Source organism: Suricata suricatta, chromosome 3, assembly GCF_006229205.1.
Source record: "Suricata suricatta isolate VVHF042 chromosome 3, meerkat_22Aug2017_6uvM2_HiC, whole genome shotgun sequence".
NCBI lineage: Eukaryota > Metazoa > Chordata > Mammalia > Carnivora > Herpestidae > Suricata > Suricata suricatta.
This window is the reverse complement of record NC_043702.1, coordinates 149,666,071-149,680,225: the sequence shown is the minus strand read 5'-3', so window position 1 is coordinate 149,680,225 and position 14,155 is coordinate 149,666,071. Positions and strand designations below refer to the sequence as shown.

General features: G+C 45.2%; 1 long non-coding RNA gene across 3 annotated transcripts; it reads right to left on the bottom strand.

Moving 5' to 3' along the window:
- Window positions 1-6,775: 6,775 nt before the first annotated feature.
- On the bottom strand, window positions 6,776-13,627 carry LOC115286774. 3 transcript variants are annotated; one of them, XR_003906261.1, is made up of 4 exons: window positions 13,539-13,619; window positions 10,174-10,413; window positions 9,792-9,934; window positions 6,776-6,940 (listed from the first exon to the last, which is right to left on the bottom strand). It is a non-coding gene; the product is annotated as an uncharacterized LOC115286774 (long non-coding RNA). The 3 variants fall into 3 exon arrangements; XR_003906262.1 differs by lacking the exon at window positions 10,174-10,413 and having other exon boundaries at window positions 13,539-13,627; XR_003906260.1 differs by lacking the exon at window positions 10,174-10,413 and having other exon boundaries at window positions 9,792-9,863; window positions 13,539-13,624.
- Window positions 13,628-14,155: the final 528 nt, after the last annotated feature.

Genomic DNA, 14,155 nt, shown 5'->3' with positions numbered 1-14,155 from the left:
TTTATTCTCCATCTTTTATTTCTAACCTTTGCCTTATCGTGTCTTTGTTCTATCTTTTCATTTCTTTTTAGTTTATCTGGTTTATTTTTAGTTCATATTATCACTTTGCCCGCTGCCTCTCTTTCTTTCTTTCTTTTTTTTTTTTTTACTGTTTTTACCGTCTTTTTATTTGTTCTTAGTTTACTTTATCTTTTTATTGACTGGTGTATTAGCTTCCATATTTTACTGTTTTCAATTCTCTCAGCTTATTAAATGCAGAGGCTGGAAACACAGCCCTCAGGGGAGAGCTGCCAGGCTAATCCAGACCCCAAGTGGAGGCTAGATCCTCTGGCTCCTAGAGCCCGCCCAGCACCTCCCAACAGATGCCCCATTTGCTCCAAAGTGGGCCCTTCCTATCTATAAGAATTAATCTGTGTCACACAGGAGACCTGGGGGTAAAATCCTCTCGGGAGGACCAGGTTTGCTTATAGTAATAACACATTAGAGTTACGGAGGAGCCCCGCTTTCTCGTGTCACATACCATCAAACAGCTCTCTGTGTGCTCAGTCACCTAAAGTTCACCATCACTAGCCATCAGACCAAGGGTATAAAGAAACCACACCCCTTGTCAGGGTGGGTATGGTGGGTAGGAAATTTCACTCGGTGAAAAATCCTCAACAGACCTCCTCAGGTTTCATTTTAACAAGAAACCAAGTGGTCTTGATTCATGCAACAGAAGTCCCTGGGGAAAGGCACAGTGAAGGGTCTTCTGAATTCTTATTTCTAGCTGCCTCTCATTCATTCATGTATTTAACAAGTCTGCATTGAGAAGCTACGATGTGCCAGGAATGATGCTAAGAAATGAGGATAACAGTGAAGAGCAAAAAGAGCTAGGGTCCTTACTGTCGTACAGTTTATAATCTGGTAAAAAGATACGATATCTACCTGGCTAGGACCAATCTCACTCACCTTCTTTGCAGACAAGATTACAGGAGGTTGTTACGTCCAAGATTGCCAGCTGTTCTCCCAGTACATTTTGCCCTTCTAGAGTAATATAAGTTTATGGTGAGAAAATGACTACCAATCAAATAACTGTATTTCCCGGGCTCCCTTGCAGTGAAATACAGCCAGGCACCTGATTTCTGCCCAATAGAACCTATGCAGACGTGAAATCTACAACATGCTGGTTCTGCCTCATAGGACCCAAGCAGAGGGGTATATGCAACTTCCTGGTCAAATCCTTAACAATAAAGAGTGTGTTCTTTCCCTCTTTGCTTTCTCCTTTTTGCTGGCTGGAATGTGGGTATGGGGACAGGAGTTCTTGCAGTTATGGGATGGCCTGGAGGGCCATGAGATGAACGAAGGGCATTGAAAAAGGAGTATGGGGGGCACCTGGGTGGCTCAGTCAATGAAGCAGCCAACTCTTGATTTTGGCTCAGGTCGTGATCTCACTGTTGGTGGGCTTGAGTCCCCCCATCTGGCGTAACGCTGACAGTGCAGAGCCTGCTTGGAATTCTCTCTCTTTGCCCTTTCCCCACTCACGTGTGCCCTCTCTCTTTCAAAATAAATAAATAAACTTTAAAAAGAAGGAAAAGGATTATGGGTCTCTGATACCACAGAGCCCCCATACCATTCGGTACTGCCTATTCTTGGACAATTACAGGAGAGACTAATCAATTGCTATCTGGTATAAGCCACAGTGACCTTGGCCTTTGTTAGGGCAGCTGAATCAAACCTCTTCAGCACGTAGGTCTTCCCCCAAAAGTGTCTCTGATTTTGACTCAAGTGTGGAATCCTATCTTTCCAAGAACTTTTAGAGAGGAATTAGATATATACCAGTTGGGTTACTCCTTTAGGAGAGAGAGAGAGAGAGAGAGAGAGAGAGAGAGAGCCCTTCCTTGTCACCAGAGTGTACAAGGGTGAGAGCACCATCATTTTCTGCATTTTGTGGCTTGTCTCTGATTCTATACAAGCCTCATTGCTGTGTTCCATTCTCTTGAGTCGTGGAAAAGCAAACTAGGTCTTAGCACTTGTTCCCACTTTAAATATCCTTTTTCATGACAAACTATATGCAAACAGAAGCATGTTCGCTTAGAAACAATACTTCATCAGTGCAATCTACACCAAGGACCAGAGTGACCCTACCCCTCTGCCAACAGTGTGATTTCTTTCCAAATATTTTCCTATTGGCTTAGCACTCCAAGTTGGCCCTCTAAATGTTTACTTCCTTACTCCCCAATCAGTCACTTCTTCAGCTGTTGGAGTTCCCTTCTATCAGCCCTGCCCTCTGCAGACCAACACTGTCGTGAAAGCCTGTGGGTTCCTCTCCCACTGAACACCCTGCAGAATTCTAATGCTATGAATTTAGTCTTGCTTCTACTCAGTCAGGTGGCAGTAGCCCGTTATATTAGTCTGCTCAGGCTGCTGTAACAAGATGCCACAGGCCGGGTGTTTTAAGCAACAGAAATTCATTTTCCAAAGTTCCAGAGGCTGGAAGTCCAAGATCAAGGTGCCTCAGGGTTCCTGAGGACAACTCTCTTCCTAGCTTATAGATGGCCGCCTTCTCCTGTATCTTCACTTGGTGAAGAGAGAGAGCTCTCATCTCTCTTCCTCTTCTTATAACAACTAATCCCTTCATGGGGCCCCCTCCCTTATGATCTCATCTGAACCTAATAACTACCAGTGGTCCCATCTCCAAAACCCATCCTACTGGGGGTTTGGGCTTCAACATATGAATTTTGGGGATACATAACATTCAGTCCATAACACCATTCTCACTCCCTTCTGTCTTATTAACTGCTACATCCTCAGTCCCTAGAATAAATAAAGTTATAATTCTGCATAATTCTAAACTGCCAAAGGATAATGATTATATCCTTCTAGAAGATTCCTTGAAGTTGCCTCCTGTATCTAAGGTTATTTCTCCCCCTATGGGGCTGGATACAGTTCTCAGTAAAACTATTACATCCTATTTGAGGATATAATAGTATAATATGCATAAAGAGGATTAGAATCTACAAAATACTTTAACTTCTAAGAAGTAGACCCTTTAAAATTCCATGGGGAAGGGCACCTCACTGGCTCAGTCGGTGGAGCATGTGACTCTTGATCTTGGGTTTGTAAGTTCGAGCCGTATGTTGGGAGTAGAGATTATTTAAAAATAAAATCTTAAAAAGAAGAAAGAAATAAAGGGAGGGAGGGAATGAGGCAAAGGTGAATTGGCCATTTCAATCTTAGTGTCATAAAGCTTCCAGATTGTTAATATTTTAATCATGTATGAGGTTATTTGTGGTAGTAAGTCTCTAAGATGGCCCCAAATGATCCCCACTTTTTGGTGTGTATGCCCTTAGCCTAATGTAATGTCTTCTCATTGAGTGTCGACTAGACTTAGGGACACTTTTTTTGTTGTTGTTTGCTTATTTATCTTTTAGTACTCTCTACACCCAATGTGGGGCTCAAACTTATAACCCTAAGACCAAGAGTCTTATGCTCTTCTGGCTGAGCCGGCCAGGTGCCCCTAGGCTTAGTGACACTGCTAATGGACAGAATAAGGCAAAGGTGATAGTGTGTGATTCGGAGACCAACTCCTAAAAGGTAGAGTGGCTTCTAGATCATTCACTCCAGGGGAAGACACCCACACATCAAGCAGCATCTGTGGAAAGACCTACATGGTGAGGTCGCCTGCCTGCAGCCACTACGCTTGGAGGCAGGCTCTCCAGTCCCAGTCAAGTCCTCAGACAAAGCCTCAGCCGCTTTCATGAGACACCTTCTAAGAGACCCTGAGCCAGAAACACTCAGCTAAGCTACGCTGGATTCCCGACCCTCAGAAACTGTGTGAGATGATAAATATTTATTGTTTTAAGTTGCGACATTTGGGCAGAATTTGTTATGCAGCAATAGGTAATCAGATAATAGAAAAAGATGTCAATATCAGTAAGATAACTCTACAGCTTCTAAATATATTTACCTTCTATGGATGGAATCAGTCATCTGCGGAAAAGAAAATTAGTAAGTAGGAATCTGAGTGAATATTTATTCTCTAGAAAACATGACTGAATCATCTGCATAATCTGTATTTTCCCAAACGTCTTAGCATGCTGTTGGATACAAAAATTAGCTAATTGATTAACTAATGGCCCCTTATGAAAACTTACATTGCTTTCTATTTGCTTTGATGATTTGTTTGTTTAATTTTTTAGTATATATGCTGGTGAAGCGAGCACTGTTTGTTTAATTTTTTAAATGCTTCTTTCTTTCTTTCTTTGAGAGAGAGTATGTGAGCAGTGGAGGGGCAGAGAGAGAGATGTAGAATCTGAAGTAGGCTCTAGGCTCTAAGCTGTTAGCACAGAGCCTGATGTGGGGCTCGAACCCACGAATTGTGAGATCATGACCTGGGCCAAAGTTGGATACTTAACTAAGTGAGTCATCCAGGCACCCCTCTATTTGCTTTATTTAAACAAATATTTAGTAGATTCACAAAGATCTTTCTGGAGTGAAGAAAAGTTCTTTTGCCTGCCAATCCATTTTGAAAGTCATTTCTAAATTCTGCCCTGACCAACCTCCACCCTTATCTTCACACCAGTGATTAGAGTTTGTCATTCTTTCCTCAGTGCATTCATGACACCCTAAAAACACCTTTATTAGAGACCTTGGTCCTGCACTGTAATTGTCTGATTACCTGCTATTTCCCTCATTAGGCTGGGAGACTTCTGAAGACAGAGATTATGACTTATTCATCTTCTTAGAACAGAACACAGTCTCTGGCCCACAGTATAAGTTCAACAATTACACCTTCTGAATGAATAAGACTATATTAATGAAGACGGAATGAGTAAATTAATAAATGAGCTGGCCTTGAAAGAAAACTAAGTGACCTATGGAAAAACTTTTCCCCCTTGGATTTCTGCTTTCCTATAAAATGAAAGAGTTGGACAAAATTACTTCTAAGACCCTCTTCCATTCAGACCTTCCATGATCTATGATTGAAGGTGGGTGTAAAAACCTACGCCCTCCTACAACCTTCAAAAAGCAATGTTAGGAAGAAAATAATAAAGATAAGACTAGAAATCAGTGAAGTAGGAAACAGACCAACAATGAAGAAAATCAATGAAAGCAAAGACTGGTTCTCTGAAAAGATCAATAAAATTGATAAACCTCTAGCTACATTGATTAACAACCAAAGGGAAAAGATACAAATTACCAATATCAAGAATAAAAGGGAGGGAGCATCACTTCAGATCCTACAGACATTCAAAGGATACAAAGTATTATTATTAACAACTTTATACAATAAATACAGCAACTTACATGAATTGGACATATTACTTGAAAAACACCTATTAGAAAAACTGGCCCAAGAAGAAACAGGAAATTTCAATAGCTATCTATTAAAGATGTGAATTCATAATTTTTAAAAAATTGGCAAAATTCTATCCATCATTTAAAGATGAAACAATACTAACTATATACTAATTGTTTCAGAACATAGAGGAGAGACCAATATTTCCCAACTCATTTTTTGAGTCCACTGTTACCCAGATGTTATCACCAAAGATATTACAGGGAAAAGCCCTACGGATTAATAAGCCTCCTGAACAATAGACACAACACCTTAAAAAATTTCTGCAGGTAGAACCCAATAAAATACAAACTGAATGCAGGGCATACAGTTAGTAAAAGAAGAAATAAAATGGTCTTTATTCATGGCCAAAATGATATGAATGCAGAAAGCTCTAGGTAGTTTAAAAAGCTACTACAGCTATAAATCAGTTAGGCAATATTGCAGAATATAAGATCAATATAAAAAAGTTACTCATATTTGCATATACTTACAACAAACTATTAGAAAATGAAAAGGTGTCATTTACAGTAGCATCAACAAATATGAAATACTTAGAGATACATTTAATAAGGTATATATAAGACATTTAAATGAGAAGCTATTAAAAATTGATCAGAGAAATTAAAGATCTTAACTGAATGAAGAGATATGCCATGTTCATGGATGTGAAGACTCAACATTGTTAACATGTTAATTTTCCCAAAATTGATTTACAGCTTCCGTGTAATCCCAATCATAATAACTGCTATAGACTGAATGTTTGTGTCCGCCCTCCTACCCCCAAATTCATATGCTGAAACCCTAATCCCAGTGTGATTGTATCAGGAAATGGGGTCTTTGGAGGGTGATTAGGTCTTGGAGACAGAGCCCTCACAAATAGGATTAGTACCCTTATAAAAAAAAAAAAAGTCTCCCGAGAGATTCCTTACACCTTCTTCCACATGAGGACACAATGAGAAGATAGCTATGAACCAGGAAGCAGGCTCTTACCAGACACCAAATCTGCCAGTCCCTTGATCTTGGACTTCCCGGCATCCAGAAGTGTAAGAAGCACATTTCCATTGTTTAAGCCAATGGTAAATCTAGAATTCTGTGATGGCAGCTGAAACGGATTAAGCTGTAATTTTTGTAGAAATTTACAAGCTTTTTCTAAAATTTATGTGGAGGGGCACCTGGGTGGCTCAGTCAGTTAAGCACCCAACTCTTGATTTCAGCTCTGGTCATGATCTCATGGTTGGTAAGATCGAGCCCTGCACGGGGGCTCTGCACTAACAGCTTGGAGGCTGCTTGGGATTCTCTCTCCCCTTCTCTCTCTGCCCCTCCCTTCTCTCCCTCTCAAAACAAATAAACATTTTTTAATTAAAAAAAAGTTATGTGGAAAAAATAATAAAAAATAAAATATATGTAGAAATTCAAAGGACCAAGAATATCCAAAGCAATCTTGAAAAAGAGGAGCAAGGTAGGATTTATTTTATTTGACTTCAAGACCTACTATAAAGCCGTAGGAGTAAAGTCAGTGTGGCATTGGTCTACTGATGGAAATATACATCAGCAACAGCAAACAGAGTCCAGAAACAGGCCTCCCCATGTTTCGTCAGTTGATTGGTGACAAGGGTGCCCCTGTAATGTAGAGAGGAAAGAATATCTTTTGAACAAATGGTGTTGGGACAACTGTAGGGTCTTATGATAAAAAAAAAGTGCCTTGACCTCAACCTCCCAATACATGCCAGATAAATTAGAAACAGATCATAGACCTAAACAGAACAGCCAAGATGATACAATTCTAAAAGAAAACACAGGAGGAAATCTTTGTGACCTTGGGATAAGAAAGATTTCCAAGGACACCAAGAAAGAAACAATAAAATTGACCACTGAAATTAGAAACTTCTCTTCAAAGGATCCTTTTAGAAAATGAAAAAGGAAATCACAGGTCATAGCCTGTGTATTTACAAATATGTATCTTACAAAGGACTCATATTCAGAGTATATAAAGATATACTCAGAATATGTAATTTTTAAAAAATATTTTCTTTTTAAGTAATCTCTACACCCAATGTAGGGCTTGAAGCCACAACCCCAACATCAGGAGTTACACGCTCTACTGACTAACCCAGCCAGGTCCTTCCAGAATACATAATTAAAGTATAATGTATATATTCTTACAATTCAATAAGAAGAAGACAAACAACCCAACACAGTTTTTCAAATGGACAAAAGATGTGAACAATCACTTCACCAAGAAAATTTATAAATGGCCAATAGGTACATACAACAGCATTAGCTATCAAGGAAATGCAAATTAAATACACAATAAGATGTTACTACGCTCCTATTAGAATGGCTAAAAGGAAAAAAGGTGGACAATACAAGCGTAAGCAAGGGTGCACAGCAACCAGAATTACACAGCGTTGTTGGAGGGTGTGTAAAAGCAACACCCACTTTGAAAAAATAGTTTGGCAATTTCTTATAAAGTTAACATACACCCACATATAGTCTAATAATTCCGCTATTACATAGACTACCCAAGAAAATGAAAATGCATATCCACATGGGGTGCCTGGATGGCTCAGTTGGTTAAGTGCCCACAGTACATGGGTTCGAGCTCAGCCTCCAGCTCTGCACTGACAGGGAGGAGCCTGCTTGGGATTCTCTCTCTCTGGCCCTCCTCTCAAGTGATATAAATAAATAAATAAATAAACAAACTTAAAATAAAATGTACATCTATAAATATTTTTACACGAATGCTATCAGAGGTTGTATTCATAACAGTCCCAAGTGGGATATAATCCAAATGTCTACCGGGGCACCTGGGTGGCTCAGTAAGTTGAGCTTCCAACTTTGGCTCAGGTCACGAACTCCCAGTTTGTGAGTTCAAGCCCTGTGTCGGGCTCTGTGCTGATAGCTTGGAGCCTGGAGCCTGCTTTGGATTCTGTGTCTCCCTCTCTCTCTGCCTCTCCCCCACTCAAACTCTGTCTCTCTCAAAAAATAAATAAACATTAAAAATAAATAAAAAACAAAGATTTAAAAAATAATAATAATCCAAATGTCTAATAATATGTGAATGGATCAAAGTGTGCTAAAGCCCCCCAGTGGAATACTGCTCAGCGATGCCAAGAAACAAACTACTTCTACCTGGAATGACTGGGTGAAGCCTGACACAAAAGGGTTCATACTCTATGGCTCTGAATTTGCAAAACTGTTCTATAGTGACAGGAACCACAGCATTGGCTGGAGGGAGGTTGGATGCAAAGAGGCACAGGGGAGCTTTGTGGGGATTGTGAAAATGCTCTTTATCTCGATGGTAGTGGTGGTTACATAGGTTTAAATATTTGTCAAACCTCATTGAACTGTCCCCTTAAAAATGGTATATTTTAGGGGCACCTGGGTGGCTCAGTCAGTTAAGTGTCCGATTTTGTCTCAGGTCATGATCTCACAGTTCATGGGTTTGAGCCTCACGTCGGGCTCTGTGCTGACTGCCAGCTCAGAGCCTGGAGCCTGTCTTCAGATTCTGTGTCTCCCTCTCTCTCTGACCCTCCTCGGCTCACACTGTCTCTCTCTCTCAAAAATAAATCAACACATTAAAAAAAAATTTTAATGGTGTATTTTATTTTAAGTCAGCTATCTCTCAATAAAGTTAACTTAAAAAGATGGGGCACTTGAGTGGCTCAGTCAGTTAAGCATCTGACTCTTGATTTTGGCTCAGGTCATTATCTCACAGTTCGTGGGTTTGAGCTCCCTGTGTTGGGCTCTGCAATGACAGTGTGGAGACTGCTTGGGGTTCTCTCTCTCTGTCCCCACCCTTCCCTCGCTCGCACTCTCTCTTTCTCAAAATAAATAAATAAACTGAAAAATAAAAGAAAACCAAAAGGCAACATTGCCATGTCCTACACTGGAGGCCAATTTAGTCTCCATCTTCCCACCCCTTCCACATATTTCCAACATCTTTACCCCAAAGCCATCCTACAGCAGAGGCTCCATTCTCTGTGAAAAAACGGCTTTCCTTCCCTCCTGCCACCCCCAGCCAAGACCTTTCTTCATCAGCCTCCACAATCCAGAGCCTCCGGTCCCTGCTCCCAGCTGGCTGCGAGAATGAGCTGTCAGTGCTCCCCCAGGTGAGGGCTCTGGGCCAAAGCCCAGCAGCCCAAGCAGACTCTGTTCAGCTGATGCCGGGCTGGCTCTCAATGCAACACATCAGCCTCCCTGGCTCTTGCTGGGTCTTGGCAAAGGCGAGAGACTACACACAGAGTCCTGGCACCTTTGCCTTCAGACCTCAACACTTGTTCCTTGGAGCTCCAGGGGCAGGCTCTCTGGGCTTCGTGTGAAGTTCCACAGACCTGACCTAGGCTTCTCAGTCTGTCCTCAACCGCGGGTTTCATCTTCCTTTCAGATCCTAGCTCCCTCCATCCCAGGTCCTTTCCTGTCCCTATGACGTCATTCCCAGACAGAGCTGTTTAAAAGAAAGAAATCCAACCTGGCCGTGACTGTGGCATGGCCCTACTGAGGACCCTGGGCTGGTCAGTGTTCTTTGCCACCAGGCGACTGTCTGCAAAGCAGGATGATCTTGTTGGTCACATTATTGATGGGCCCTATTCTGTGCCACCACTCAGCTCCTCCCTGGGGATATAGACAAGAACACTTTGGGGCCACAGGGAACAATCCTAGCCAAACAGAGAGAAAGGGGTGCAGGGAGGGCTGAGAAGCTTGGTTAGGGTTCTAGCCTGCATTTGTTTCTAGGGCCCTCTCTGTATCCCTGATGCGGGGACTGTGGGGTTGGGGAGCTCTGGGGAGCCATGGCTCTTTGGCCCCCGACCCCTTGCCCTCCTACTTTTGGACGGCGGAGAGGATGCAATTACCCTGGTCATGGGAATGGCTGGACCCGGCCGTCTTGGACACAATGGCTTGGCCAGAGCACGTGGGCGAGCCCAGGAGACTGGCTCGGGTCTGCAGCTTCCTGGGAGGAAGTGAGGCATTGTTTCGGGGGTGGTGTGGGCCCGCTGGAACTCCACACAATGCAGGGAACGGTGGGTGCCAGGTCCGGCCCACCGACAATCGGGAACTTGTTTATTGCTTTAATGACCCCATGGTGGATCCACCTGGAAACAGACCTGCTAATGAGCGGAGACAGAGCTGGCACAGTCCCAAGGGAAGCCTGTCGGGCCAGCTCCCCCGAAGGCACTAAGGGTGTGTGGTCTGAGACTGGGAGAGTTGGGAAGTAAGGCCAGGGATCTGTCTGGGAAAACCACAGCGAGATCTTAGGCTGCTCCAACCCCACCTGCCTCCTCTGTGGGGTCAGGAGAAGGCAGAGCGGAGGAAGGGGCCATGAGGCTGGACACAAAAGGCATAACTGAGCTTCCCATTCCAGCCTCTGCTCCAAACTGCCGGTGACCTTGACCAAGCTGTCAGAGCTCTCTGGGCCTCAGTGTCCCCATCTTTCAGGAAGGGTTACCAACATCATTCCTGCCATCTCCCCACTTTCCCAGGGTGTTGAGAGGATAAGGTAAGATCAGACACAGCCACTGCTTTGAACTTCTTGGAAGAAAAACCCTTTCAGACATCAAGGCTTTACACTATTTGCTTCTTTCCCCTGTGGCTGGAATCCGGGAGCTTGGGAAGACGTACTGTCTGGGACTTGGTTTTCCTAGACTGTTTGTCAGACACCTGCCAGGGACTGAGACGAAATTAAAATCTGCCCCTCCATCAAGGACATCTGGGAGCCAACGGTGGGCAGCAGAGGAAGGGGCAATGGTATGCTGGGAACAGCTCATGCCCGTTCACAAGAGCCAGGTGCCGAATGTTCAGGAATGTTAAATCCATTGGTACCTTGCAATCAGCCACTGTAAGTGTTGTTACACCATAAACATTAGTAGTCTCTATATATCAGGACCCCCCCTTTTTTTAAGAGCTGGTTTTCCAGCCAGTCTGCAGAAGGCTCACTCAGAACTGCCGTGACCCCTCTAAAATCCCCACGCAGGTCTCGCCAAGCAGGTGTGGCTTCTTTGCACTCTGGGGACAGACCCCCAGAGACTAGAGACGTGAGCAGTTAAGAAAATGGCCCTGGTGCAGGTGCAGGTGGTAGGGGGGCAGGGGTGAGCAGTGAGGTGGAGGTTACTGGACTCCAGTGTTACAGCCCAGGACAGTCGTCTCTTCTGTACCAGATTGAGGTCTCAGGGTCTGGGAGCCAGACGAAAGCTCTGGTTGGGTGCTGAGGCCCACTGCCACTCTGGGGGTTTCTCTGCCCTAGTTCTAGCACCACAGGGTGGGGATGGGGCGGAGGCCTGCGGGTAGGAGACCACATGAGTTGGACATCTCAGGCATTTGTGAGAGTACTCATAGGAGCATAACTCAGATCTCATTAAGTATTTGAGGAGTTGTATGTTTCTTTGCTTGTGTTTCTGGGGGCTTATCTTTAATCCAAAAAGTTTCTTTACAGACTGCAAAGGGGAGAGGACCGTAGATCTTGCCGAAGGCCTCTGACATGGCAGGCCATGGGGGGTAAAGCTGTGAAGCTGGAGGAAGAAACTGCCTGTGACCTGGGATGAGGCAAGGGGACAGCTCGGAACCTGCAAGCCAGGATACCGGGCTCTCGTTCTAGCTCGGCCATTTGATCCAGGGCAAGCCACTCGGTCTCTGTGGGCCTCCATTTCCTCGCCTGTTCTCTGCCGTCATCAGCAGGCCCTCCGGAGGGACCCCGGCTGCTCGTTGTCTGACGCTGAGTTCATCTTTGCTGCCCTCTGGTTTCTCTTATCAATATTTCCACTCTAACCAGGTGGCACATTCTCTGGGGACGTGTTCCCTCCTGGGGAACAGTCTTGTGCCATCGGATGTCTTCCACAGTTAAGGCATTTGCTCCAGAGTCTGGGAGGTCCTGGGTTTCTTGCCTTGGCTCTTGCCTCTCACTAGCAGTGTGACCTTAGGGCAGATTCTTCTCAGATCCTATCCCCTCATCTGGTAGGAGTGATCAGAGAGCCTTCCACTCAGATTTATTGAGGGAATTCAGTAGGGTAATTCATGTAAACTCCCAACATGCACCCTGGCGCACTGGCACGCAGTGGGCGTTGTAGAATGGTCGCTGCGGTCACTCTGAGCGGGTACTGCTCCCTAGAGCAAGACACACTGGCAGGCCCAGGAGGGACCTGCCACTTACAAGAGGTAGAAAACCTTTGGGGTGCCTGGCTGGCTCAGTCGGTTAAGCATCCAACTTCAGCTCAAGTCATGATCTCACGGTTCGTGGGTTCGAGCCCCATGTCAGGCTCTGTATTGACAGCTAGCACAGAACCTGGAGCCTGTCTTCAGATTCTGTGTCTGACCCTCTCTCTCTGACCCTCCCCTTTCATGCTGTTTCTCTCTCTCTCTCTCAAAAATAAATAAACATTAAAATAAATAAATAAAAAAGACCTTGAACCCCCTCTTGGGGTAGCGATGTGTCACCCCAAAGTCTTACTAGGGGATTTCAACCCAGCAAGTGAAAGTCACAACCTCCCAGAGGAGACCCCCCCACATTGTCACAAGGAAATGCATAATTGATCTGAGGCAGAGAGGCAGGGCACTCGAGTTCTGGTTTGGCTTGTCCCCAGCTCTCTTGTTTATGACACGGAGCTCATCTCTGCCTTCCCTAGGCGCTCCGGACAAATGAGGTCATGCGGATGAGCAAAATTAAATCAGTAAAAATGTTTTAGGGGATGCTATAAAGTGTATTATTATCACAAATAATAATATAATTAATCTCCATGGCTCAGGACATCCCTGGGAGTTTTACTGGTGGGTAGAAGAATTTTCTTTTTCCCATTTTTTCCAGGGAGGATTTTTTTTCCCCCAGCAGGAGCCTCCGTGCCTCAGGGACAGAGTGGAGCGGAATGTCCAGTGTAGTTCACAGTCCTGCCTTCCACCTCCCACTCATCCCTCCGCTGGGAAATCTAAATATATTTTTAGGGAACCTCATTGCTCCCGCCCCGGTTTCCTTTCCAGAGCATGCCTGGGAAAGCTCTCAGAACTCGGGAGTAAAGGCTGCTGTAGGGACACGCCTGAGCACTTCTCTCTGACCCTGGGTTTTGGTCCCCAGGAAGGCTGATCCCAGTCCGGAGGCCCAGGGGGCTGCGATGGCCCAGAGAGACAAAAGGTGTGGCAGTGACAAGGAGGGTGAGAAATGCAGTAAGGTCGGGGTGGGGGGGGGCACAGAGAGAAGGGGAGTAAACAGCCCAGCCACTGTCCCCAGGTCCACCTGGCTGAGGCTGAAGGCAGGACTCCGGGCTCCTCCGAGGCAGGTCAGCTTCGGAGGCGGCCAGCCTGGGGCGGGGCAGCAGTGACCCAGACTCCTCGGAGAGCAAGAGTAGGATACATAATCTTCAGCTGCAACAATAAAGATCAATTATGACCTAATCACCCAGCCCAGTTCCAAAGGCCCAGGGGGTGGGTCTCTTTCCGCCTGTCCCTCCAGGTTTAATTATCTGAAGAGTCTTTGGACTTTGGGAGACCCAAAAGCAAAAGCAGATCTGCAAATAATTAAGCCAGGGAATGGCCTTCGCCAAAGAAGTGTCTGTGGGCGTGGGCAGGGGGCAGAGGGCATGGCAGGTCCCCCCGGGGTGCCTCTGGGTGGGGTGGGTGTGGGCTGGGGACGGAGAACAGCAGCAGAGGAAGGGAGGCAGCCGAGGCAGACGGAGAGTGCTCGGAGGTCAGGAAGGAAGCCTGAGCGAGCCTGAGAGTCCATTCTCCACCCTCCACCCAGAGAGGCAGGAAGCTCCCTCGAAGGACCCCTCTCACCCGGGAGTCCCCTACAGTGCTCAGGCACCTTTGCAGATACTGGAATGGTTGGCAGCGTCCTTGAAGGGGCTGACACAA